General features: G+C 48.0%; 1 long non-coding RNA gene and 1 pseudogene across 1 annotated transcript; both read right to left on the bottom strand.

The window, feature by feature from the left end:
• LOC116376359 (uncharacterized) overlaps positions 1-15,186 on the bottom strand; it is a 41,609-nt pseudogene extending 26,423 nt beyond the window's left edge.
• Positions 15,187-16,003: 817 nt separating this feature from the next.
• Positions 16,004-25,149, bottom strand: LOC109900066 (uncharacterized). Its single transcript, XR_002256548.2, has 3 exons — positions 24,970-25,149; positions 19,282-19,390; positions 16,004-18,078 (listed from the first exon to the last, which is right to left on the bottom strand). It is a non-coding gene; the product is annotated as an uncharacterized LOC109900066 (long non-coding RNA).
• Positions 25,150-25,167: the final 18 nt, after the last annotated feature.

Genomic DNA, 25,167 nt, shown 5'->3' with positions numbered 1-25,167 from the left:
GATTTGGGTAAAGGAGAACCTGGAGAGGCTTGGGCGAGGAGCTGCGGGGGGGGCGGAGCTGTTGGCCGAGGTTGAAGTAGCCAGGCGGAAGGCATGGCCAGCCGTTGAGAAATGCTTATTGAAGTTTTCGATAATCATGGATTTATCAGTGGTGACCGTGTTACCTAGCCTCAGTGCAGTGGGCAGCTGGGAGGAGGTGCTCTTGTTCTCCATGGACTTCACAGTGTCCCAGAACTTTTTGGAGTTGGAGCTACAGGATGCAAACTTCTGCCTGAAGAAGCTGGCCTTAGCTTTCCTGACTGACTGCGTGTATTGGTTCCGGACTTCCCTGAACAGTTGCATATCACGGGGACTATTCGATGCTATTGCAGTCCGCCACAGGATGTTTTTGTGCTGGTCGAGGGCAGTCAGGTCTGGGGTGAACCAAGGGCTGTATCTGTTCTTAGTTCTGCATTTTTTGAACGGAGCATGCTTATCTAAAATGGTGAGGAAGTTACTTTTAAAGAATGACCAGGCATCCTCAACTGACGGGATGAGGTCAATGTCCTTCCAGGATACCCGGGCCAGGTCGATTAGAAAGGCCTGCTCACAGAAGTGTTTTAGGGAGCGCTTGACAGTGATGAGGGGTGGTCGTTTGACTGCGGCTCCGTAGCGGATACAGGCAATGAGGCAGTGATCGCTGAGATCCTGGTTGAAGACAGCGGAGGTGTATTTGGAGGGCCAGTTGGTCAGGATGACGTCTATGAGGGTGCCCTTGTTTACAGAGTTAGGGTTGTACCTGGTGGGTTCCTTGATGATTTGTGTGAGATTGAGGGCATCTAGCTTAGATTGTAGGACTGGCGGGGTGTTAAGCATATCCCAGTTTAGGTCACCTAACAGAACAAACTCTGAAGCTAGATGGGGGGCGATCAATTCACAAATGGTGTCCAGGGCACAGCTGGGAGCTGAGGGGGGTCGGTAGCAGGCGGCAACCGTGAGAGACTTATTTCTGGAGAGAGTAATTTTCAAAATTAGTAGTTCGAACTGTTTGGGTATGGACCTGGAAAGTATGACATTACTTTGCAGGCCATCTCTGCAGTAAACTGCAACTCCTCCCCCTTTGGCAGTTCTATCTTGACGGAAGATGTTATAGTTGGGTATGGAAATCTCTGAATTTTTGGTGGCCTTCCTGAGCCAGGATTCAGACACAGCAAGGACATCAGGGTTAGCAGAGTGTGCTAAAGCAGTGAGTAAGACAAACTTAGGGAGGAGGCTTCTGATGTTGACATGCATGAAACCAAGGCTTTTTCGAACACAGAAGTCAACAAATGAGGGTGCCTGGGGACATGCAGGGCCTGGGTTTACCTCCACATCACCCGCGGAACAGAGAAGGAGTAGTATGAGGGTGCGGCTAAAGGCTATCAAAACTGGTCGCCTAGAGCGTTGGGGACAGAGAATAAGAGGAGCAGGTTTCTGGGCATGGTAGAATATATTCAGGGCATAATGCGCAGACAGGGGTATGGTGGGGTGCGGGTACAGCGGAGGTAAGCCCAGGCACTGGGTGATGATGAGAGAGGTTGTATCTCTGGACATGCTGGTAGTAATGGGTGAGGTCACCGCATGTGTAGGAGGTGGGACAAAGGAGTTATCAGGGGTATGAAGAGTGGAATTAGGGGCTCCATTGTGGACTAAAACAATGATAACTAACCTGAACAACAGTATACAAGGCATATTGACATTTGAGAGAGACATACAGCGAGGCATACAGTAATCACAGGTGTTGAATTGGGAAAGCTAGCTAAAACAGTAGGTGAGACAACAGCTAATCAGCTAGCACAACAACAGCAGGTAAAATGGCGTAGACTAGGCAACGGGGCCAACAGATAAAACAAACAAGCAGAATGGAGTACCGTGATTTATGGACAGTCCAGCGTGCATCAGCTATGTAGCCAAGAGATCAGTGTCCAGGGGGCAGCGGTGGATGGGGAAGGGAAGCTGGACTGGCGAGTGTTATCCAGGTTAAAAAAAAACTCATGAGAAGCCAGAGCAGAAACCTGTCCCTATCCGTCCCTCTCGCTCTCCCTACACCTCTCTCTAACCTGGCCCACGTCAATACAAAATCCCCCCTTACCAAACCTAACAACACCCGTGCCCTAGCCCATACTACTCCGGCAAAGGCACAGTCCCAAAAGACATGGCGTACAGTCTCCTCCCTGCCACAAGAGGATCTTGGACAGGTGGGGGATTGCACCAAACTATACCGGTACATGATGGAACGTACCAGCAACCACTTATGGAGGCTCAACCAATTCAGGTCCTTGAGCCTGTTGTCCAGACCCCGCGCCTGCACTCCCTCCCAGACCACTTCCGAGATGCCCACTACAGGCGCCGGACTCCCTGCCTTTCTGACCTCCTCGTACAGGTGCCTGTGATCTAAACCTACTCGGGCAACTTCAACCTCAGGGTGCGCACGCAGCCACTTGGCCGCATGACCAAAGTCCCACGGCAGCTGTTCCGCCCGAGGACCCTTGTTAGACCACACCATTACGCTTCTCGCCTGATACGAGAAGAACACCCGCAGGAGGTAACCGGACGGGTGTATCACTGGATGAGCAAGCTCCGTTAACAAGAAAGAAACAAAAATTGTGTCCAGCTTGAGGGGGAAATGTGGTACCCCCCTACCTCCCTCCCCGATGGGACAGATCATGCGTGCCCTGGCGACCCACTCGCACCTGCCACTCCACATGAACTGAAACACAAGCCTCACTACAGGCCTCCTCAGACAAGCCGGCAATGGGTAGATGTACGCCAAATACAAAAGAGACGGCAACACATCCACCTTTAGGACCAGGACTTTGCCCAAAAAAGACAAATACCTAGCCTTCCACATTGCTAGCTTCCTCTGTACCACTGCGATACGCATGTTCCAGTTTAGCGTCGCTGAGCCGGAGGTCTCAAAATGGACCCCGAGAATCCTCAGGGCCCCCTCACAGAGAGATAACCCCCCAGGCACATCCGTTCTACCGCGCCATCTTCCGAAAAACTTGACGGAAGACTTTGCATGGTTCAGAACCGCTCCCGACGCTCGGGTGAAATCCCCAAAGATGGCAAGGGACCTTGTCAGGCACGAGTCCTTGCACAGTAGCAAGGAAGTGTCGTCGGCGTACTGCGTCATCTTAACACGCAGCCCACCACTTCCAGGGATCAACAAGCCTTGTACAGAACGAAGAGGAGAGCCGAGAGTGGGCACCCCTGCCTGACCCCAGACGAGAGGTCAAAAACGTCACCCAAGTGACTATTTACACTAACTCGGCACCCCGCTCCGACATATAATGTACGAATCCATCCTATGAACTTCTCCCCAAATCCTAATCGACCTAACACTCTGAATAAAAAGGATCTATTCACGCAATCAAAGGCTTTCGCCTGATCTAGCGCTGCTACCATTAAAGGCAGTCCTCTATCTTCAACCCAAGCGATGGAGTCCCTGATTAACTGTAGGTTCCATCTAATAGAGCGGCCCTCTACCCCGCACGTCTGATCCTCATGGACGACGTAGGCAAGGGCTGTGCGCAACCGGTCTGCTAAAACCTTTGCAAGTAGCTTGTAATCTACACACAGCATGGTCAACGGCCGCCAGTTGCCAAGGTCTGTTACTTCCCCCTTCTTATATAAAAGTGACAGCACACCAACAGCCATTGATCCCCCCGGGACCCCCGTCTCAAGGATGGCCTTCAAGACTTCGAGGACCACTGGTCCAAGTATACCCCAAAACTTGAGATAAAACTCAGCCGGCAGCCCATCCATCCCAGGCACCTTCCCTTTTCCCATCCTCCTAGGAGCGCTCTCAACCCCTTCTAGTGAGATCTGGGCCTCCATCACTTCTCTAATGTCCTCCGGCAACCGCCTGGACAAGTGTTCTAAAAACACATTTCCCTGCTCTACATCTATTTCCCTTTCCTTAAATAAACCTTGGAAATGATCAGTTGTCACCGTGACCATATCCTCTGGTTCTCTAACTATACTACCATTTTCTTCCCTAACGCCATGCATTACCTTCCTACTCTGTCTGGCCCTAACCGACTTAAAGAACATAGCAGAACAAGTCTTATTGTGTTCTAGAAAGCCACTATGCGCACGCTCCAGGAAAGCTCGAGCCTTCCGCTCTTGCAACTCCCTGAGCTGCGCCTTTAGGGTAGCGGATCTCTCCCAGTCAAACGACCCGCCGAGGTTGCCTGCCTCGTACTCGAGTTCAATTAACCTTTGGATACGATCCACCTCCCTCCTCTCCTCCCTTTTTTCCCTCTTGCAATACCCTATTATAAAAGCCCTAATCCTCACCTTAACTAATTCCCACCACTCTAACACCCCCTCGCACATGGACCGGAGGCCTTCAAGCCTCCAAAAGAAACCATAAAACCCGTCAACAAAAGCCTGCTCCTCCAGCACATCCCGATCTAACTTCCAGTACCCCCTACCAAAGAGGCAGACTGGTGACCCCACCTGCAGGAGCACCCCATCGTGATCCGAAAAGAAACTTACCCAAAGACCTGGGTACAAAAATATAGTCGAGCCTCCGCTCAACCCCCCTGGAGTTGCGCCATGTAGGACCGGCCATTTTCGGAGTAGTGTGCAGACCACCATCAACCAGACCATGGCAAGCCATTAGCCCGGTAATGGTGCCTGCACTGCTATCCCCCCTATTCCTAAATCTGTATTAAAATCCCCCCCTATCACTAATTTCCTATTTGTGACACACAGGGGCGTCAGACAGTCCACCATCTCCCTCCTGTCTGCCACCACCTGTGGCCCATACACCACCACTAATCTAAATTTACAATCCCTTATCGTGACATCCACTCCTATAACCCTCCCCTGCATTACCACAAAAGAATCCTCCACTTTTACCTCCCTGTGCCCACACAAAATCCCTAACCCGATGAGTGCACCCCCCCAATACCCCAAACCGACTCCCCCTTGTCCCACTCCCTCTTAAACCTACTAACATCCCCTCCATCCCTCAGGTGAACCTCCTGTAAAAAAAACTAAAATCAAACCCCACACCCTCCAAATAACTAAAAGCCGCCCTCCTCTTAACAAAATCCCTTAAACCCCTTACATTTAAACTAACAAAAGTAAAATTAGACCCCATGAAAGAATGAAATAAAAACATGTAATACACTCAAATTCTAAACCCAGACAGAAACAAAAACAAAAACAGGAGACTCACCCGATGCTCCCCTGCTCCATATCTACCGGTGAAAACACCATCCGTACTCCCGACATCCCCCCCTCTTCCTCCATCTCACCAACCCAGGATGCAGGAATAGTGTTTGGCTCCGGGGTGCCCTGCACCCTGGGTCTAACCCCACACTCCTCCCCCTCCCCAGTGCTGCAGCTGGTTTGGAAAATAATTGGGGAGGCTGAGTCCCCAAACAAAAAACTCCCCACCTCCTCCTGTACCCAGTCCTGAGTCTTGTTAGGTGTGTCCCCACACAACAGAAGTTGAGGGCCTGGGGAGACCAGCAGCAACCCAGAGGTTTCTCCTACCCCCATCACTCTCTTGACCATCCCCTCCCTCTCACTGTCGGCCAATCGCACCCTCCTCTTCATTCTCTTCTTTGGTGATGGCAGCAGTGGAGAGATACCACCCTCCCCCCCCCGACAGCTCCTCCACCATACCCCTCATCTCTTCCACCAGGGCACTTGCCCCCCACTCCACTTGCTCTTCCACCGTCTCCTTCTCCACCACTCCTCCCTCGCTTTCTTCTCTCTCATGCTCCTCCACTCGGTTGCCTTCTTCTGCCGCTTTTCCTGGTTCTCCTACTCCCGTGCCTTCTGTTTCCTTCTCTCTTCCATCTGCCGCTTCTTGCTCCTCCTCATTCCTTTCGGCCTTCCCCTCTGGACCTGCACTCTGGTCATGAGGCGTGCTTCCTTCCCCTCCTCTTCTTCCCCCATCCCCCGCTCCTGCTCCCCCCCCCCCAGCCGCAGACGCATATGACCTCTGACGAGCCGGGCACCCCCGCCACAGGTGTGCTGACGAGCCACTCCCGTGGCACGCCTTAGGCTTGTCACAATCCCTCGCCTCGTGTTCCTCAGATCCACAAAATCTGCATTTTCTTGTGCTGCACGAGGCGAAAATGTGGCCGTAGGCCATACAGCGCCTGCAAAATGGGGGCTGACGAGCATAAAACAACGTCCCCCTGTCAGCCCCTAGGGAGAACATAGCCGGAGAATGGAGGTAGCCACCATGTCCCTTTGGGTCCTCCCTGAGGAGGGCCTGGAAGCCTCTCCTCCCATTCCAAAACCCAAGGGAGTCTTTGAGGTGCCTTGCTGAGGAGACGTTATCCATGTATCTCCCCAGAAAGGCCCTCACCTCTTCGTCCTTAATGTATTGGTTGTAAATGTTGACAGTTACAACCCTAAAGTTGTTCTTTGCCAGGCTTGTTATTTCATAGTGGCTCATCGGCCTCTCACCTCCCACTGCTCTTGCCCTTCTCAGGATATCATCGTGTTTCTCCTCTGTATATAGTGCCACGTCGTATGCTCCCTCCAACGAGTTGCCTTGGAAACAAAACACGTCCTTCACCGTCAGCTTTAGAATCCCCATCAATATTATCCTTCCAAAAGTTTCCCATCCTAAAGGCTCCAACTCCTTTTCCTTCCAAGCAAACCGAATCGTGTTGGCCAGCCCAATCCCAGGGACCGACCGTGTTGATGGATTTAGCACCATCTCCGCAAGGAGAATGGCGCTCGTTATCTTCTCTTCCAAAACAATGAAAAAAGAAAAACCTGTCATGGATTACCAGAATTGGACCCAGAAGCAGACCAGGACAAGGTGAGTATAAAGATGGTGAGTATTTATTAATCAATGAGAACGTGGAGGTAGATAGTTCCGGGAGGAGGAGCGGGCAGCGGAGGTGGGTTGATGGGAGTGGATATGCAGATCCAATGGATAACAACACACTGGCGACGAGCAGACAGGGATGGGGTATGGGTTCCGGGTGAATGGTGTTCATGGCTAACGATCCGGCAGGGAATGGATGTCAGATCAGAGCTTTTGAAGGGGAGAGGTGATGATCAGGACAGGTGTGCAGATTATTGATGGGATACAGGTGCGGGTGAACATCAATCTCCCAACAAGCTAGTTCGCCCGGCAACCAGACAGGGTGCGTTCCAGGACACCGGAAACACACTCCAGGACAGAAACACAGGCAAACACAGACTCAGGAAGCGGGATTCGTGACAAAACCAAAGTGACTGAGCCTATCTGGTGCAAACAAACACAGAGACAGGAACAATCACCCACGAAACACTCAAAGAATATGGCTGCCTAAATATGGTTCCCAATCAGAGACAACGATAAACACCTGCCTCTGATTGAGAACCACTCTAGGCAACCATAGACTTACCTAGACAACTCTACTATGCCACAATCCCATACCCTAAAAAAACCCAAGACAAAACACACCACATAAATAACCCATGTCACACCCTGGCCTGACCAAAATAATAAAGAAAACACAAAATACTTAGACCAGGGCGTGACAGTGCCTAATTGGTTTATTGATAGCATAGCATGGTATTCTTTCACTGTAATAGCTACTGTAAATTGGACAGTGCAGTTAGATTGACAAGAATTTAGGCTTTCTGCCCATATCAGATATGTCTATCTCCTGGGAAATTTTGGTTTCAGGTGCCGAGGGGCATTTAAAGGCTACCTCTCCTCACTTGGCAACAGCCTCTCCTGTCTCTGTCATAATCCCCCCATTCCCTTCCAGTCTGTCACTTTGTCCTGGCTGTTGTCTGTTAGCTTGGGTGCGGCAGGTAGCCTAGCGGTTAGAGCATTGGGCCAGTAACCGAAAGGTTGCTAGATCGAATACCGAGCTTACAAGGTAAAAATCTGTCGTTCTTGCCCCTGAACAAGGCAGTTAACCCACTGTTCCTAGGCCGTCATTGTAAATAGGAATTTGTTCTTAACTGACTTGCCTATTTAAAATAAAGATTAAAAAAGAACAAATGTGAAAGAGTAAGGGTGGCTGTAGTCTGTTGGCGTGGTATAAGATCAGTTAGAATGTGTCAGAGAGAGGGTACATGCCGATCTGTCAGTGGGCTGCAGCATCACTGGTTGAACTATTTAAAGACCTTTACATGCTCAAGATGAATGGCCAGCCTGGGGCGAGGGGATATTGTTTCAGTCATGCCCTAGCTAAGGTCCCTCAAAAAAATCCATCTCTCACACCCAAACTCCCCTCCTCCTCCCCATGCTTCTGTCTATCACCCTACTCCCCTTCTCTCACTATCCAGGACACGTTTGGGGCTCCTGCTGTTCTTCAGAATAGCTGTGGTAACATCACTCGAGGGTTAAGGTTACTACAAGTCTTTTCATTTTGTGAAAACAAGGAAGAGTCACCTTCCCATGCTAATAGTAGCTAGCTGGCAGCCTGGTTATCAGTGCAAAAAAGGCTACTTTGATGAATAGCCTAAAGATCAGACAGAGGAACCAAGAGACAACACTGCCCCCACGGCTGTGGAAGGAATGATATGGCGTGTCTACATTTTCAGGTAACAGAAAAGTATGGCGAATGCCGGAGCGTATTACGTATTATTTGTGCCGGAAAATGACTTCGCAACACTCCGAATCTTTCGTCTTCGTAGAGCTTGTAGTAAGCTTTAGGGGTCCTGGGGTAATGTCAGTCACAGCCATTCCTTCTTACCCTCCCCCTCTCCAACACTATAGTCCCCCACAGTATGCTACTCTAACACCCTACTCCAACTTCCACTACAAGTGGAGGACTCCTGCTGCTTTCTAGAATAACTGTTGTAACAACACTGGTTTCTGGGGTGAAGGGGTTAGTAATACTGAACATGTCTCTTATAAACAGAAATAGATGTGCAGTAGGACATCTGGCTACGACTGTCCCTTGACATCCTCTCTCTCTCTCTCTCTCTCTCTCTCATAACAGGCCTGTCATGTTACTGTAACCCATCACTATCACCTTTCACTCTGTGACAAGTAGTTAAAGCTCTAACATGATTGGACGACATCCCTCCCATGTTTTAGCTGGTCTCTCAACTGTTCTCTGAGTGGCCGACCCAGGGCCTGGTCTCTCTCCATGGTAACAGTGTGCCGTAACCATGTCCTGTAGTTCTATCTCCTTCTCTCTCAGCTCTGCACTAGTCTGAGGACAACAGGAAAATTGGTGTATCACTAATCAACTGATTGAATTCAGCTTTAGTGTCACTATAATTATGCAATAAGGCACAAGGGGGATGTGGTATATGGCCAATACACCACAGCTGAGTGTTGTTCCTACGCACAACGCAATGTGCCTGGATACAGATCTTAGGCTTGGTATAGTGGCCATGTACCACAAACCCGCGAGGTGCCTTATTGCTATTATAAACTGGTTACCAACGTAATTAGTGTCAGACCCAGCAAGTTGTGATCTAGTTAGGTGTCTATAGGTGTATGAACCAGACTAGCTGTAGGAGACTCACCTGGTCTCTGGCCTGTGTCAGGCCCGCTATTAATTAACCCCTCACTGTGCAGTTAGTGTTCAGCCTTGTTGTCTTCACAGCGTCTCTGGATTCTCCTCTGCTCCAGAACCTTCTCGTGCCACACCCACACATAGCTGCTGCTTGTACCTGGGATACACACACATACACGCGGACACACACGCATGCAAACACACACAAGTTAATGGGAAATTCCAAAATGTTTCAACTTCATATTCTACAGCACCACCCAAAGATCAACATATGTCTGCGTGAAATGACATCATCAGTGTGCATTGTGTGTAGGCATAGTCTACTAACTGGTTGACGATTTAATTGGAAACACTTACACTATATGGCCAAAGGTATGTGGACACCTGCTCATCGAACATCTCATTCCAAAATCAATCAATCAATCAATTAATATGGAGTTGGTACCCCCTTTGCTGCTATAACAGCCTCTACTCTTCTGGTAAGGCTTTTCATTTGATGTTGGAACATGGAACAGTCAAGTTATTCCACACCGTTCTCGACAAATCATTTCTGTATGGACCTCGCTTTGTGCACGGGCACATTGTCATGCTGAAACAGGAAAGGGCCTTCCAAAAACTGTTGCCACAAAGCACAGTATCGTCTAGAATGTCATTGTTTATTTATTTTATTTAACCTTTATTTAACTAGGCAAGTCAGTTAAGAACAAATTCTTACCAAATTCTTATTTACAATGACGAAGCTGGGCCAATTGTGCACCGCCCTATGGGACTTACAATCACGGCCCGTTGTGGTACAGCCTGGAATCGAACCAGGGTCTGTAGTGACGCCTCTAGCACTGAGATGCAGTGCTTTAGACCGCTCGGGAGCCCCATGCTGTAGCATTAAGATTTCCCTTCACTGGAATTAAAGGACCTAGCCCGAACCATGAAAAACAGCCCCATACCATTACAGTGGCTTGCGAAAGTATTCACCCCTCTTGGTATTTTTCCTATTTTGTTGCATTACAACCTGGAATTAAAATAGATTTTTGTTTGAATCATTTGATTTACACAACATGCCTACTACTTTGAAGATACAAAATATTTTTTCATTGTGAAACAAACAAGAAATAAGACAAAAAAAAATGAAAACTGTGATTTACAAAAAAAACTAAACAATACAAAAACTTGCGTACCCACCCTAGTCACACCCTGACCTAACCAAAATATAAAGAAAACAGAGATATCTCAGGTCAGGGTGCGACAGTACCCCCTTCCCAAAGGTGCAGACTCCCAGCCGTAAACCTGAACCTATAGGGGAGGGCCCGGGTGGGCATCTACCCTCGGTGGCGGATCCGGTTCTGGACGCAGCCCCCCCCTCTTTACGCTGATCCCTCCGCCTTTGTAGAACCGGACCGTGGATCATCGCCGGAGGCTCTGGACTACGGACCATCGCTGGAGACCCCGGACCGTGGACCGTCGGTGGAGACCCCGGACCGGGGACCGTCGGTGGAGACCCCGGACTGTCGGTGGAGACCCCGGACCGTCGGTGGAGACCCCGGACCGTGGAACGTCGGTGGAGACCCCGGACCGTGGAACGTCGGTGGAGACCCCGGACCGTGGACCGTCGGTGGAGACCCCGGACCGTGGACCGTCGGTGGAGACCCCGGACTGGGGACCGTCGGTGGAGATCCCGGACTGGGGACCGTCGGTGGATGTTCCAGACTGTGGACCGTCGGTGGAGACCCCGGACTGTGGACCGTCGGTGGAGACCCCGGACTGTGGACCGTCGGTGGAGACCCCGGACTGTGGACCGTCGGTGGATGTTCCGGACTGTGGACCGTCGGTGGAGACCCCGGACTGGGGACCGTCGGTGGAGACCCCGGACTGGGGACCGTCGGTGGAGATCCCGGACTGGGGACCGTCGGTGGATGTTCCAGACTGTGGACCGTCGGTGTAGACCCCGGACTGGGGACCGTCGGTGGAGACCCCGGACTGGGGATCGTCGGTGGATGTTCCAGACTGTGGACCGTCGGTGTAGACCCCGGACTGGGGACCGTCAGTGGAGACCCCGGACTGTGGACCGTCGGTGGAGACCCCGGACTGGGGACCGTCGGTGGAGACCCCGGACTGTGGACCGCCGGTGGATGTTCCGGACTGTGGACCGTCGGTGGAGGTTCCGGACTATGGCCCGTCGTTGGAGGTTCCGGACTGTGGCCCGTCACCGGAAGCTCTGGACTGGAAACTGTTGCCGGAAGCTCTGGACTGGGAACCGTCGCCGGAAGCGCTGGACTGGGAACCGTCGGTGGAGACCCCGGACTGTGGACCGTCGGTGGAGACCCCGGACTGTGGACCGTCGGTGGAGACCCCGGACTGTGGACCGTCGGTGGATGTTCCGGACTGTGGACCGTCGGTGGAGGTTCTGGACTGTGGCCCGTCGTTGGAGGTTCCGGACTGTGGCCCGTCACCGGAAGCTCTGGACTGGAAACTGTCGCCGGAAGGTCTGGACTGAGAACTGTCGCCGGAAGCTCTGGACTGAGAACCGTCGCCGGAAGCGCTGGACTGGGAACCGTCGGTGGAGACCCCGGACTGTGGACCGTCGGTGGATGTTCCAGACTGTGGACCGTCGGTGGAGACCCCGGACTGTGGACCGTCGGTGGAGACCCCGGACTGTGGACCGTCGGTGGAGACCCCGGACTGTGGACCGTCGGTGGAGACCCCGGACTGTGGACCGTCGGTGGAGACCCCGGACTGTGGACCGTCGGTGGAGACACCGGACTGTGGACCGTCGGTGGAGACACCGGACTGTGGACGGTCGGTCGATGTTCCGGACTGTGGACCGTCGGTGGAGGTTCTGGACTGTGGCCCGTCGTTGGAGGTTCCGGACTGTGGCCCGTCACCGGAAGCTCTGGACTGGAAACTGTCGCCGGAAGGTCTGGACTGAGAACTGTCGCCGGAAGCTCTGGACTGGGAACCGTCGCCGGAAGCGCTGGTCTGGGAACCGTCGGTGGAGACCCCGGACTGTGGACCGTCGGTGGATGTTCCGGACTGTGGACCGTCGGTGGAGACCCCGGACTGTGGACCGTCGGTGGAGACCCCGGACTGTGGACCGTCGGTGGAGGTTCCGGACTGTGGCCCATCGTTGGAGGTTCCGGACTGTGGCCCGTCACTGGAAACTCTGGACTGGAAACTGTCGCCGGAATGTCTGGACTGAGAACTGTCGCCGGAAGCTCTGGACTGGGAACTGTCGCCGGAAGCTCTGGACTGGGAACTGTCGCCGGAAGCGCTGGACTGGGAACTGTTGCCGGAAGCGCTGGACTGTGGAGGCGCACTGGAGACCTGATGCGTGGTGCCGGCAATGGTGGAACCGGGCTGAAGACACGCATATCAGAGCGAGTGCGAGGAGCTGGAATAGAGCGCACCGGGCTATGAATGCAAATTGGAGACACCGTGCGCATCACTAACACGGTGTCTGACCATTCACACGCTCCCCACGGTAAGCATGGGGAGTTGGCTCAGGTCTAACCCCTGACTCTGCCGTGTGCCCCCCAATTTTTTGGAGCTCCCTCTCTGGCTTCCGTGCTAGCCGTGTCCCCTCGTATCGTCGCCATTCCTCCTGTGCTATCTCCACCTGCTTCCATGGCAGGGTCTTTTCCCCTGCCATTACCTCCTCCCAGGTCCAGGATGTCCTCCACTCATCTTTCTCCCGGGCCCAGGATGTCCACTCCTCTTGAACACGCTGCTCAGTCTTTTTGTGGTGGGATCTTCTGTCACGTTCGTTATAAGGATCGGACCAAGGCGCAGCGTGGTATGCGTACATTATTATTTATTTAAAGACTGAACACTGAACAAACTAACAAAATAACAAAACGAAATGTGAAGCTATACAAACGAGGCAACTACACATAGACAAGATCCCACAAACACCAAAGGGAAATGGCTACCTAAATATGATCCCCAATCAGAGACAATGATAAACAGCTGCCTCTGATTGGGAACCATATCAGGCCACCATAGACATACAAATCACCTAGACCTACAAAAACCCTAGGCATACAAAAAACCCAAGACAATACAAAAACTAGCGTAAAAACAAATCACCCTAGTCACACCCTGACCTATCCAAAATAAAAGAAAACAGAGATATCTCAGGTCAGGGCGTGACAGCTTGCTTAGTGGTGCCCCTTGCTTAGTGGTGTTGCAGACTCTGGGGCCATTCATAACAAGTGTATATATATACTGAGATCATGTGACAGATCATGTGCCACTTAGATTGCACACAGGTGGACTTTATTTAACTAATTATGTGACTTCTGAAGGTAAATGGTTGCACCAGATCGTATTTAGGGGCTTCATAGCAAATACATACGCACCCACGCTTTTCTGTTTCTTATTTTTGAGATTTTTTAAAATTTCACTTCACCTATTTTGTGTATGTCCATTATATGAAATCCAAAAAAAAATCAATTTAAATTACAGGTTGTAATACAACAAAATAGGAAAAACGCCAAGGGGGTGAATACTTTTGCAAGGCACTGTATTCCTCCTCCCCTAAACTTTACAGTTGGCACTATGCATTTGGGCAGGTAGCATTCTCCTGGCATCCCCCAAACCCAGAATCGTCCGTCGGACTGCCAGATGGTGAAGCGTGATTCATCACTACAGAGAACGAGTATAAAGTGCTCCAGATTCCAATGACGGCGAACTTGGAATTGCGCATGGTGATCTTAGGCAGTTTGCGGCTGCACGGCCATGGAAAACCATTTCATGAAGCTCCCAACAAACAGTTCTTGTGCTGACGTTGCTTCCAGAGGCAGCATGGAACTCGGTAGTGAGTGTTGCAACTGAGAACATATAACATATTCTATGCGCTACGCACTTCAGCACTCGCTGGTCCCGTACTGTGACCTTGTGTGGCCTTGCACTTTGTGGCTGAGCCGTTGTTGCTCCTAGATGTTTCCACTTACAGTTGACCGGGGCAGCTCTAGCAGGGCAGAAATCTGACGAACTGACTTGTTGGAAAGGTGGCATCTGATGACGGTGCTACGTTGAAAGTCATTAAGCACTTCACTGCGGGCCATTCTACTACCAATGTTTGTCTGTGGGGATGGCAATGCTGTGTGCTCGATTTTATACACCTGCCAGCAACGGGTGAGGCTGAAATAGCTGAATCCACTAATTTGAAGGGGTGTCCACATACTTTTGACCATGCAGTGTATCTTCAACTATCTTCTTTACTAGAAAACATAGAAATTAGCCATGTTCACATATGTTGAAGATGATGAATATGAAGTTGATAAATGACCCTTTAAAGCTAGGACAAGCACACACTGCTTATGGTTTTAACACAAACGCATGTCGTACGCAAACACCCACACAAGCAGACCTCTCCATCTCCCCCCTGCTCCGATCCAGTTCGGGCCGTAGTTTGCTCTCTCTCTTCTTAAAGGCCAGCAGCTCTGTGTCCTTGACAACCGTCTCCTTAGAGACCTGAATGATGTACGTGCCACTACGCATTGTCTCTAGCTCCATACGAAGCCTTCACAACACAATAAAACACAGGTTAGTTGTTGTACCGAAACTACACTAAAATGTTCACCTCCTTTCATCAAGAGTACCTTTAGCATCCTGGAGGTGAGTCCTGAATATATTTGGTATTGTTGTGTTACATTTGCAGGCTGTGTTTTTCCTCTGTATATTTTCACTGTATTATTGTAAAACGAACGTTTGAGGAGACAGAGTGAAAAGAAGCCGAAAAGGGGAATGTCCTTGGACAAGGTTTTATACTGTAGTGGCCAAATGTGTACAACTCGCTATTCAAGTTTGATACAATTTGTTTACTTGTATTGTTTTATTTTCATATTTATTAGCATTTATTTGATCATTATTATTATTATTATAGGCCTAGTTAAACCAGTTATTTAAATATGCAAAAAGTCTTTTGTTTCATGTTGTTGAGACATTTTCTTTGGCTAAATTAAGTCCGAATTGTCTTTTTAATTTTGTGCTCTGTGATTAATTTTAGATAAGTTAAAAGTAAGCCTATTATAAAATAAATAGCATTAGCCTATTGCTGTCATTTGTTGGGTAGGCCTACGGTAGGCACTCGTCTTTGTTGGTAATTGCAGCAATATAAGCCTTTTCAAAACCTTTGAAGGTTTAAACCAATTCATTAGAGATGCAACAAGTGTTTTGTTTCATTCTGTTAAGCCATTTTCTTTGCCCAAATTAAGTTCCAAATGTAATGTGTTTGCAGCAATATAATAGAATACCGATTGATCTACTATAGTGCTAATCGCACTCACACGGTGAAAAGGAAAAACCAAAGAGGGCGAGATGCAAAACTTTATTTAATACCTGTTGGTATTTTCTCTTTAAACGATACTTTTGATATTACTCTAATAAAGTTAAGCAACTTTAGGTGAGGAAGAATATTTTAGGCCTACCAGAGTTAATCTAACAATATAATGCTTATCATTAAGAAAATAATTCTGATAGAAAATGATCGAATTATCCTCATTCAGTATACCTATAGGCCTATGTGACAAGTATAAAGAAATGCATGTCGGTGTTGAACATGTCGCCGACATATCTCTATCTTCCTCTCGGTCTCTTTAGGGTTAGGCCTAAACTCCTCTTCCTTTATATTCACTTTTGAAATATAGGCCTTATGCATTTACAGCTCAAATCTCTAGCAGCTGAACCGTGAGGTGGAGAATAATTATTGTACAAACCAATAAAACAATAGACTATAAAGTTTTGAACCACAGGCTACACATCCAAACACAACTAATAGTTTTTAGTAATTGTTGTAGACAGTTTTTAAGGACAAGTAGGCCAAATCAGCATGGGTTTATTTTTCCATGGGCCTTTCGGAACAGGTCTGACTGTCACCCGGTTCATTCGGGAACAGGTCTGACTGTCGCCCGGTTCATTCGGAACAGGTCAGACTGTCGCCCGGTTCATTCTGAACAGGTCTGACTGTCACCCGGTTCATTCGGAACAGGTCTGGCTGTCGCCCGGTTCATTCTGAACAGGTCTGACTGTCGCCCGGTTCATTCGGAACAGGTCTGACTGTCGCCCGGTTCATTCGGAACAGGTCTGACTGTCACCCGGTTCATTCGGAACAGGTCTGACTGTCACCCGGTTCATTCGGAACAGGTCTGACTGTCGCCCGGTTCATTCTGAACAGGTCTGACTGTCGCCCGGTTCATTCGGAACAGGTCTGACTGTCACCCGGTTCATTCGGAACAGGTCTGACTGTCACCCGGTTCATTCGGAACAGGTCTGACTGTCACCCGGTTCATTCGGAACAGGTCTGACTGTCGCCCGGTTCATTCGGAACAGGTCTGACTGTCGCCCGGTTCATTCTGAACAGGTCTGACTGTCACCCGGTTCATTCGGAACAGGTCTGACTGTCACCCGGTTCATTCGGAACAGGTCTGACTGTCGCCCGGTTCATTCGGAACAGGTCTGACTGTCGCCCGGGTTAATTCGGAACAGGTCTGGCTGTCATCTGGTTAATTCTGAACAGGTCTGACTGTCGCCCGGTTCATTCTGAACAGGTCTGACTGTCGCCCGGTTCATTCGGAACAGGTCTGACTGTCACCCGGTTCATTCGGAACAGGTCTGACTGTCACCCGGTTCATTCGGAACAGGTCTGACTGTCGCCCGGTTCATTCGGAACAGGTCTGACTGTCGTCTGGTTAATTCAGAACAGGTCTGACTGTCGTCCGGTTAATTCGGAACAGGTCTGACTGTCGTCTGGTTCATTCGGAACTGGTCTCTGTTTAGAAAATATATAATTTATACATTTCGGGCCGGGTGGGAAAGCTGAAGACACACTCTCACACACTCTGAGCATGTACAAACACTGTGATCATCCAGGGCCTTGGACCAGAAAAAAACACACATCATGGATAAAACACACACACTCACACAGTCAAAACACAGACCCAGTTAACACAGAATAAACACACACATAGACAGGTGAGACACTGTGTGTGTCTGTTTCGCATTATTTCCTTGTGGTCTCTCCGGGGCCTGCATGTGTGTGTGTTGGAATAGCGTCCAGTTGTGACCGTAGATGATCGGTATCTGTCTCTGCCAGTTGTAGCTGTTCTCTGTAAGCGTCCCGTAATGCATCCAGCTGAGCCTCTCTCTCACGCACTCCCCGGTCCAATTCATCATGCCTACAGATAGGAACATCAAGACACCATCCAATAGACCACCATTAGTCTAGGACTTCTACTCCTATGCTGCTAATTGGTCTTTCTTTGTGCCTCTGTCTGTTGCATTTGTATAGTAGTAGTGGTAAGATCTAGGACTCCCTTCTTATTGTATAATTCTTCCTCTCTCCTCCTCTCCCCTCCTCTCCCTTCCTCTCTCCTTCTCTCTCTTCCTCTTGGTCTGCATAGCTTTTAGTTTGTCTTCTAGCTCCTTTGAAATGACAATGGGAAATAAGGCTGGCATGAATCGTTTTAAGTGCGTCCTTGACGGAGGTGATGTCCTTTATCTCCCAGTCTCTGTGCTGTAGCTGTGTGTGCTGACAGAGATCCTCTGAGGCCTTCAGGGCCTCCACAGCCTAGGCCTGGGAGTGGACCTCTGTCTCATTAGAGAGCAGCTTCAACTGGGGAGAGACACACACACACACACTTGCGCTTGTCAGGGATCAGAACGTATCATCCCAGTTTTCCTGGGAGTGTTTACACACAGACCTACACACCTGCTCCTTACTCTGAGTTTGTGAGACTGGACCACGGCTCTCATCTCATCTCAAATCAAATCAAATTCTATTTGTCACATGCGCCGAATACAACAGGTGTTGACCTTACTGTAAAATGCTGACTTACAAACCCTTAACCAACAATGCAGAAATAGAGTTATTAAAATATTTACTAATAAACCAAATAAAAAAGGTGGGGTCAATGTAAATAGTCCGGGTGGCGAATTTGATTAATTGTTCAGCAGTCTTTAAAGATCCATCCTCAGGTTGAACTCATGCTCTCCCTGCCCCATTGCATTATCAAAGTCTGTCATCATCTCCTGAACATGTGATGGATAGAGAGAAAATCCTTGGAGATTAACGTATAAAGAATTCCTCAAATTCATCTGGATGTGTCATAGTAGTTAAATAGAGGATGATGAATTGTTGATGAGGTTTCCGACAGTCCATACAGACCTCCACGGAAGGTATATTTCCAGCTGACCTATTCTAGACTCCATAGACAGAGCCAGCACCAGCAGACCAGCTAGCCTCACCCAACCTCATTCATCACAGCAGGAGTTAGCACCTTCTCTTCTTACCTCACAGATTTGGGAAAGGGGGGTAATCACACACACACATTCGCGAACACACACACACCCACAGACCCGCATGCAGACAACTACACACACAAACAGACACACCACAGACCCACACACAGACAATCATACACACACAGTAAGACAAATACACACATACACTGCAGCTCAAAAATGTGTATTTTATCTAGAGATTGAGTGACACAGCAAAGAGCCAGGACAACAGCCAGCAGCAGGACACACTGCATGCCACAGAGTTTAGACTGAAATACCACACACACACACGTACGCTCGCACATACACACAGAAACACACATAGGCTTGGCAGAAAGGTGGTCTAATGGTGATTGACTGATTTAATCAAGGTAGATTAACTGCTCTTTTGTCTAGGTTGTGGATGTAAAGGTCTCTCCCATCTGGCTGATGTGGTGAAATCATGATGACACTCTTATGTTAAAACTAGAGAGTAGCCTACCACTGCACCTTCCCACTTCCCTTGTCAAGTGTGTGTGTGTGTGTGTTTGTGTACCTGGTTCCGTATAGCCAGCTCTCCCTCCACCTCCTGGGCCTTATGTTGGAGATCTCATTTCATCCTTTCGTACTCCTCTCTCTGCTTCTGAATGTCACCAGCCTGAGCGCTGAGTCACAGAAAGAGGACACACACATACAGTCACTCACAAGAGGCCGAAGCCCTCATGGCACTGGAAGGTACACATGCACACTGGATGCAAAAGCCATCATGACATCAGGAAATACACTTACACCGGTCACTGACAGCATCATGACATACACTTACACTGGTCACTGACACCACCATGACATCATGACATACACTTACACTGGTCACTGACACCACCATGACATCAGGAAATACACTTACACTGGTCACTGACACCACCATGACATCAGGAAATACACTTACACCGGTCACTGAAACCACCATGACATCAGGAAATACACTTACACCGGTCACTGAAACCACCATGACACTAGATGACCTCTCCAAATTGAGAACACGGAGGAAACATGGAGAGGGCTTTCACATATTTCAGGCAAAGTGACAGTCTTAGACAGTTAAAACTTCAAATCACTTACAGTGCCTTCGGAAAGTATTCAGACCCCTTGACTTTTTCCACATTTTGTTACGTTAGAGCCTTATCCAAAAATGTATTAAATAGTTTATTTTCCCCCTCATAAATTTACACACAATAACCCATAAAGTCAAAGCAAAAATAGGTTTTTATAAATGTTTGCTAATTTATTTAAAACATTTTTTTAAATGAAATAATCCATTTACCTAACTATTCAGACCTTTAATCTGGCTGGGCCACTCAAGGATATTTAGAGACTTGTCACGAAGCCACTCCTGTGTTGAACCTTTACCTTAATCTGAGGTCCTGAGCGCTCTGGAGTGGATTTTCCTCAAGGGCCTCTCTGTACTTTGCTCTGTTCATCTTTGCCTCGATCCTGACTTGTCTCCCAGTCCCTGCCCCTGAAAAACATCCCCACAGAATGATGCTGCCACCACCATGCTTCACCGTAGGGATGGTGCCAGGTTTTCTCCAGATGTGATGCTTGGCATTCAGGCCAAAGAGTTCCATCTTGGTTTCATCAGACCAGAGAATCTTGTTTCTCATGGTCAGAGAGACCTTTAGGTCTCCAAGCTCGCTGTCATGTGCATTTTACTGAGGAGTGGCTTCCGTCTGGCCACTCCACCATAAAGGCCTGATTGGTGGAGTGCTGCAGAGATTGTTGTCTTTCTGGAAGGTTCTCCCATCTCCCCAGAGGAACTATAGAGCTCTGTCAGAGTGACCATCGGGTTTTTGGTCATCTCCCTGACCAAGGCCCTTTTCCCCTGATTGCTCAGTTTGGCCGGGCAGCCAGCTCTAGGAAGAATCTTGGTGGTTCCAAACTTCTTCCATTTAAGAATGATGGAGGCCACTGTGAACTTTTTTGGTACCTTTCCCCAGATCTGTGCCTCGACACAATCCTGGCTCTGTTGACAATTCCTTCGACCTCATGGCATGGTTTTTGCTCTGACATGCACTATCAACAGTGGGATCTTATATAGACGGGTGTGTCCCTTTCTAAATCATGGATACCAATGGCGCTGGAGGAGATGGCTGCCGTTTTACGGGCTCTTAACCAATTGTGCTAATGTATGTGTTTTTTCACGTTATTTGTAACTTATCTTGTACATTATGTTACTGACACCGTCTCTTATGACCGAAAAGAGCTTCTGGATATCAGGACAGCGATTACTCACCTCGTGCTGGTCAAAGATTTTTTCTTTAATGAGTCGGATGCAAAGGATTTACTGCAGACACCTGACAAGAACCTCACCCCCGTTATTCGCAGGAGAGAGAGACAGAGATATCGGGGACGTAGGTTGGGGTGCCTTGTAAGGATCCGAAGGCGAGTAGGTAATCTGCCTCTACCATCAGTCCTATTAGCCAATGTACAATCATTAGATAACAAAATAGACGAGCTACGGTCACGAATATCCTTCCAACGGGACATTAACTGTAATATCTTACAGTATGTGGCTGAAGGACGACATGGATAGAATACAGCTGGCGGGATTTACGCTGCATCAGCAAGATAGAACAGCTGCCTCCAGTAAGATAAGGGGTGACTGTGTATATTTGTAAACAACAGCTGGTGCACGAAATCAAATATTAAGGAAGTCTCAAGGTTTTGCTCACCTGAGGTAGAGTATCTCATGATAAGCTGTAGACCACACTATTTACCAAGAGAATTGTTATCTATATTTTTAGTAGCTGTGTATATACCACCACAAACCGATGCTGGCACTAAGTCCACACTCAATGAGCTGTATAAGGCCATAGGTAAACAGGAAAAAGCTCATCCAGAAACAGAGCTCCTAGTGGCCAGGGACTTTAATACAGGGAAACTTAAATCCGTTTCAACTCATTTCTACCAGCATGTTACATGTGCAACCAGAGGGAGAAAAAAACTCTAGACCACCTTTACTCTTCACACAGAGACGCATACAAAGCTTGCCCTCCATTTGGCAAATCTCAACATAATTATATCCTCCTGATTCCTGATTAGAATCAAAAACTAAAGCCGGAAGCACCAGTGACTCGGTCATTAACTTCTTATGGCTGGGGGGTGTATTGAGTAGCATGGATGAATAAGGTGCCCAGAGTAAACTGCCTGCTACTCAGTCCCAGAAGCTAAGACATTCATATTATTAGTATATGTGGATAGAAAACACTCTGAAGTTTCTAAAACTGTTTGAATGATGTCTGTGAGTATAACATAACTCATATGGCAGCAAAAAACCTGAGAAATAAATCCAACCAGGAAGTGGGAAATCTGAGGTTTGTAGGTTTTCAACTCATTGCCTATCGATATACAGTGGGATATTGGTCATATTGCACTTTCTAAGGCTTCCACTTGATGTCAACAGTCTTTAGAACCTTGTTTGATGCTTCTACTGTGAAGTGGGGGCGAATGAGGTCTGCCAGAGAGCCACGAGCTGGCCATGCTCATTCACGTGAGTGCGAGCTCTGTTCCATTGCATTTCTACAGACAAAGGAATTCTCCGGTTGGAACATTATTGAAGATTAAGATGTTAAAAACATCCTAAGGATTGATTCTATACATCGTTTTACATGTTTCTACGGACTGTAACGGAACCTTTTTACTTTTTGTCTGCTCATAGTGATCGCGCGCCATGAATTTGGATTTGTGAACTGAACGCGCTAACAAAAGGAGGTATTTGGACATAAATGATGGACATTATTGACCAAAACAAAAAGTATTGTGGAACTGGAATTCCTGGGATTGCATTCTGATGAATATCATCAAAGGTAAGTGAATATTTATAATGCTATTTCTGACTTCTGTTGACTACACAACATGGCGGATATCTGTTTGGGTTGTTTTGGTCTCTGAGCGCTGTACTCAGATTATAGCATGGTGTGCTTTTTCCGTAAAGTAAAAAAAAAAATCTGACACAGCGGTTGCATTAAGGAGAAGTGTATCTATAATTCCATGCATAATAGTTGTATCTTTTATCAATGTTTATTATGAGTATTTCTGTAAATTGATGTGGCTTTCTGCAAAATCACCGGATGTTTTGGAACTACTTAACGTAATGCGCCAATGTAAACTGAGATTTTTTTATACAAATATGAACTTATTCGAACAAAAAATACATGTATTGTGTAACATGAAGTCCTATGAGTGTTCTGTTTTTTTTATCTCTATTTCTGCTTTGGCTGGAAAAATGGCTGTGTTTTTCTGTCACTTGGCTCTGACCTAACATAATCGTTTGGTTTGCTTTCGCTGTAAAGCCTTTTTGAAATCGGACACTGTGGTGGGATTAACAAGAAGTGTATCTTTAAAATGGTGTAAAATACTTGTATGTTTGAGGAATATTAATTATGGGATTTCTGTTGTTTTGAATTTGGCCCCCTGCACTTTCACTGGCTGTTGTCATATCGATCCCGTTAGCGGGATCTCAGCCCAAAGAGGTTTTAAAGAAGTGGTAAGATAATGCAGATGCTAAGCTACAGGACTGTTTTGCTAGCACATACTGGAATATGTTCCGGGATTCTTCAGATGGCATTGAGGAGTACACCACATCAGTCACTGGCTTCATCAATAACTGCATCAATGACATCATCCCCACAGTGACTGTAAGTACATACCCCAACCAGAAGCCATGGATTACAGGCAACATCAGCACTGAGCTAAAGGGTAGAGCTGCTGCTTTCAAGGAGCGTGACTCTAACCTGGACGCTTATAAGAAATCCCGCTATGCGCTCAGACGAACCATCAAACAGGCAAGTGTCAATACAGGACTAAGATTGAATCGTACTACACCTGCTCCAACGCTCGTTGGATGTGGCGGGGCTTGCAAAATATTACAGACTACAAAGGTAAGCACAGCCGAGAGCTGCCCAGTAACACGAGCCTACCACATGAGCTAAATTACTTCTATGCTCGCTTTGAGGCAAGCAACACTAAAGCATGCATGAGAGCATCAGCTGTTCCAGACGATTGTGTGATTACGCTCTCTGTAGCCGATGTGAGTAAGACCCTTAAACAGGTCAACATTCACAAGGCCGCAGGGCCAGGCGGTTTACCAGGACGTTGTCTCCGAGCATGCGCTGACCAACTGGCAAGTGTCTTCACTGACATTTTCAACCTGTCCCTGAGTGTGTAATACCAACATGTTTCAAGCAGACCACCAAAGTCCCTGTGCCCAAGAACACTAAGGTAACCTGCCTAAATGACTTCCGACCCATAGACGAAGCTACACGTCTGTAGCCATGAAGTGCTTTGAAAGGATGGTCATAACAACATATCTGCCACTCTGATCCTCAACACGGGGGCCCCTCAGGGGTGCGTGCTCAGTCCCCTCCTGTACTCTCTGTTCACCCAGAACTGCATGGCCCAGGACTGCATGGCAATGTCACAACAGTGGTAGGCCTGATCACCAACAACGATGAGACAGCCTATAGGGAGAAGGTCAGAGAACTGGCCATGTGGTGCCAGGATAAGAACCTCTCCCTCAATGTTATCAAAACAAAGGAGATGATTGTGGACTACAAGAAAAGGAGGACCGAGCACGCCCCCATTCTAGCTGCAGCCTGTGTTATGCAGGCTGCAAGGAGTCATGAGATACATAATAAATAATACAACATTACAACCCCCTCCCCCCCTTTTACACCACTGCTACTCTCTGTTGTTATCATCTATACATAGTCACTCTAATAACTCTACCTACATGTACATATTACCTCAACTAACCGGTGCCCCTGCACACTGACTCTGTACCGGTACCCCCCTGTATATAGTCTCGCTATTTTACTGCTGCTCTTTAATTACTTGTTACTTTTATTTCTTATTCTTATCCGTATTTTTTTTAAACTGCATTGTTGGTTAGGGGCTCGTAAGTAAGCATTTCACTGTAAGGTTGTATTCGGGCGCATGTGACTAACACAATATGATTTGAACATTACTCAAACAAAGAGAGAGAGAGCGAGAAAGAGAGAGACATACATTTCAGATACACAGATACACATGACAGCTGCCAGGAGAAATTCGTAGCTGATGTTAGCTACATTAGGAGGGCTAAGCTAGCAGGTGGTTGGCTAACGCTACCTCGACAGCATGCAACTAATATAGCTCCTAGCCTACATGATGCAAAAATATATAAATTTAGCTATAAATGTATCACCGTTAGCATGTAAACAAAGCGTTGAACGCAAACTTGATCGCATGTTTCTATGGAAACCCTGGCGTTGTCCATCTGTGTAATTATTCCATGTACAAAATTGGTTTGTGAAGAACAAAAAGTAAAGTCCTGCCCACAATGACAAAAAAATGATTACACAACATTTAGCTACCTCCGACAAATGGGTATCATACCAACGTA

This window comes from Oncorhynchus kisutch, linkage group LG11 (assembly GCF_002021735.2).
Source record: "Oncorhynchus kisutch isolate 150728-3 linkage group LG11, Okis_V2, whole genome shotgun sequence".
NCBI lineage: Eukaryota > Metazoa > Chordata > Actinopteri > Salmoniformes > Salmonidae > Oncorhynchus > Oncorhynchus kisutch.
Note: the sequence above shows the minus strand (reverse complement) of the source record. Positions and strands in the feature narration are given on the sequence as shown.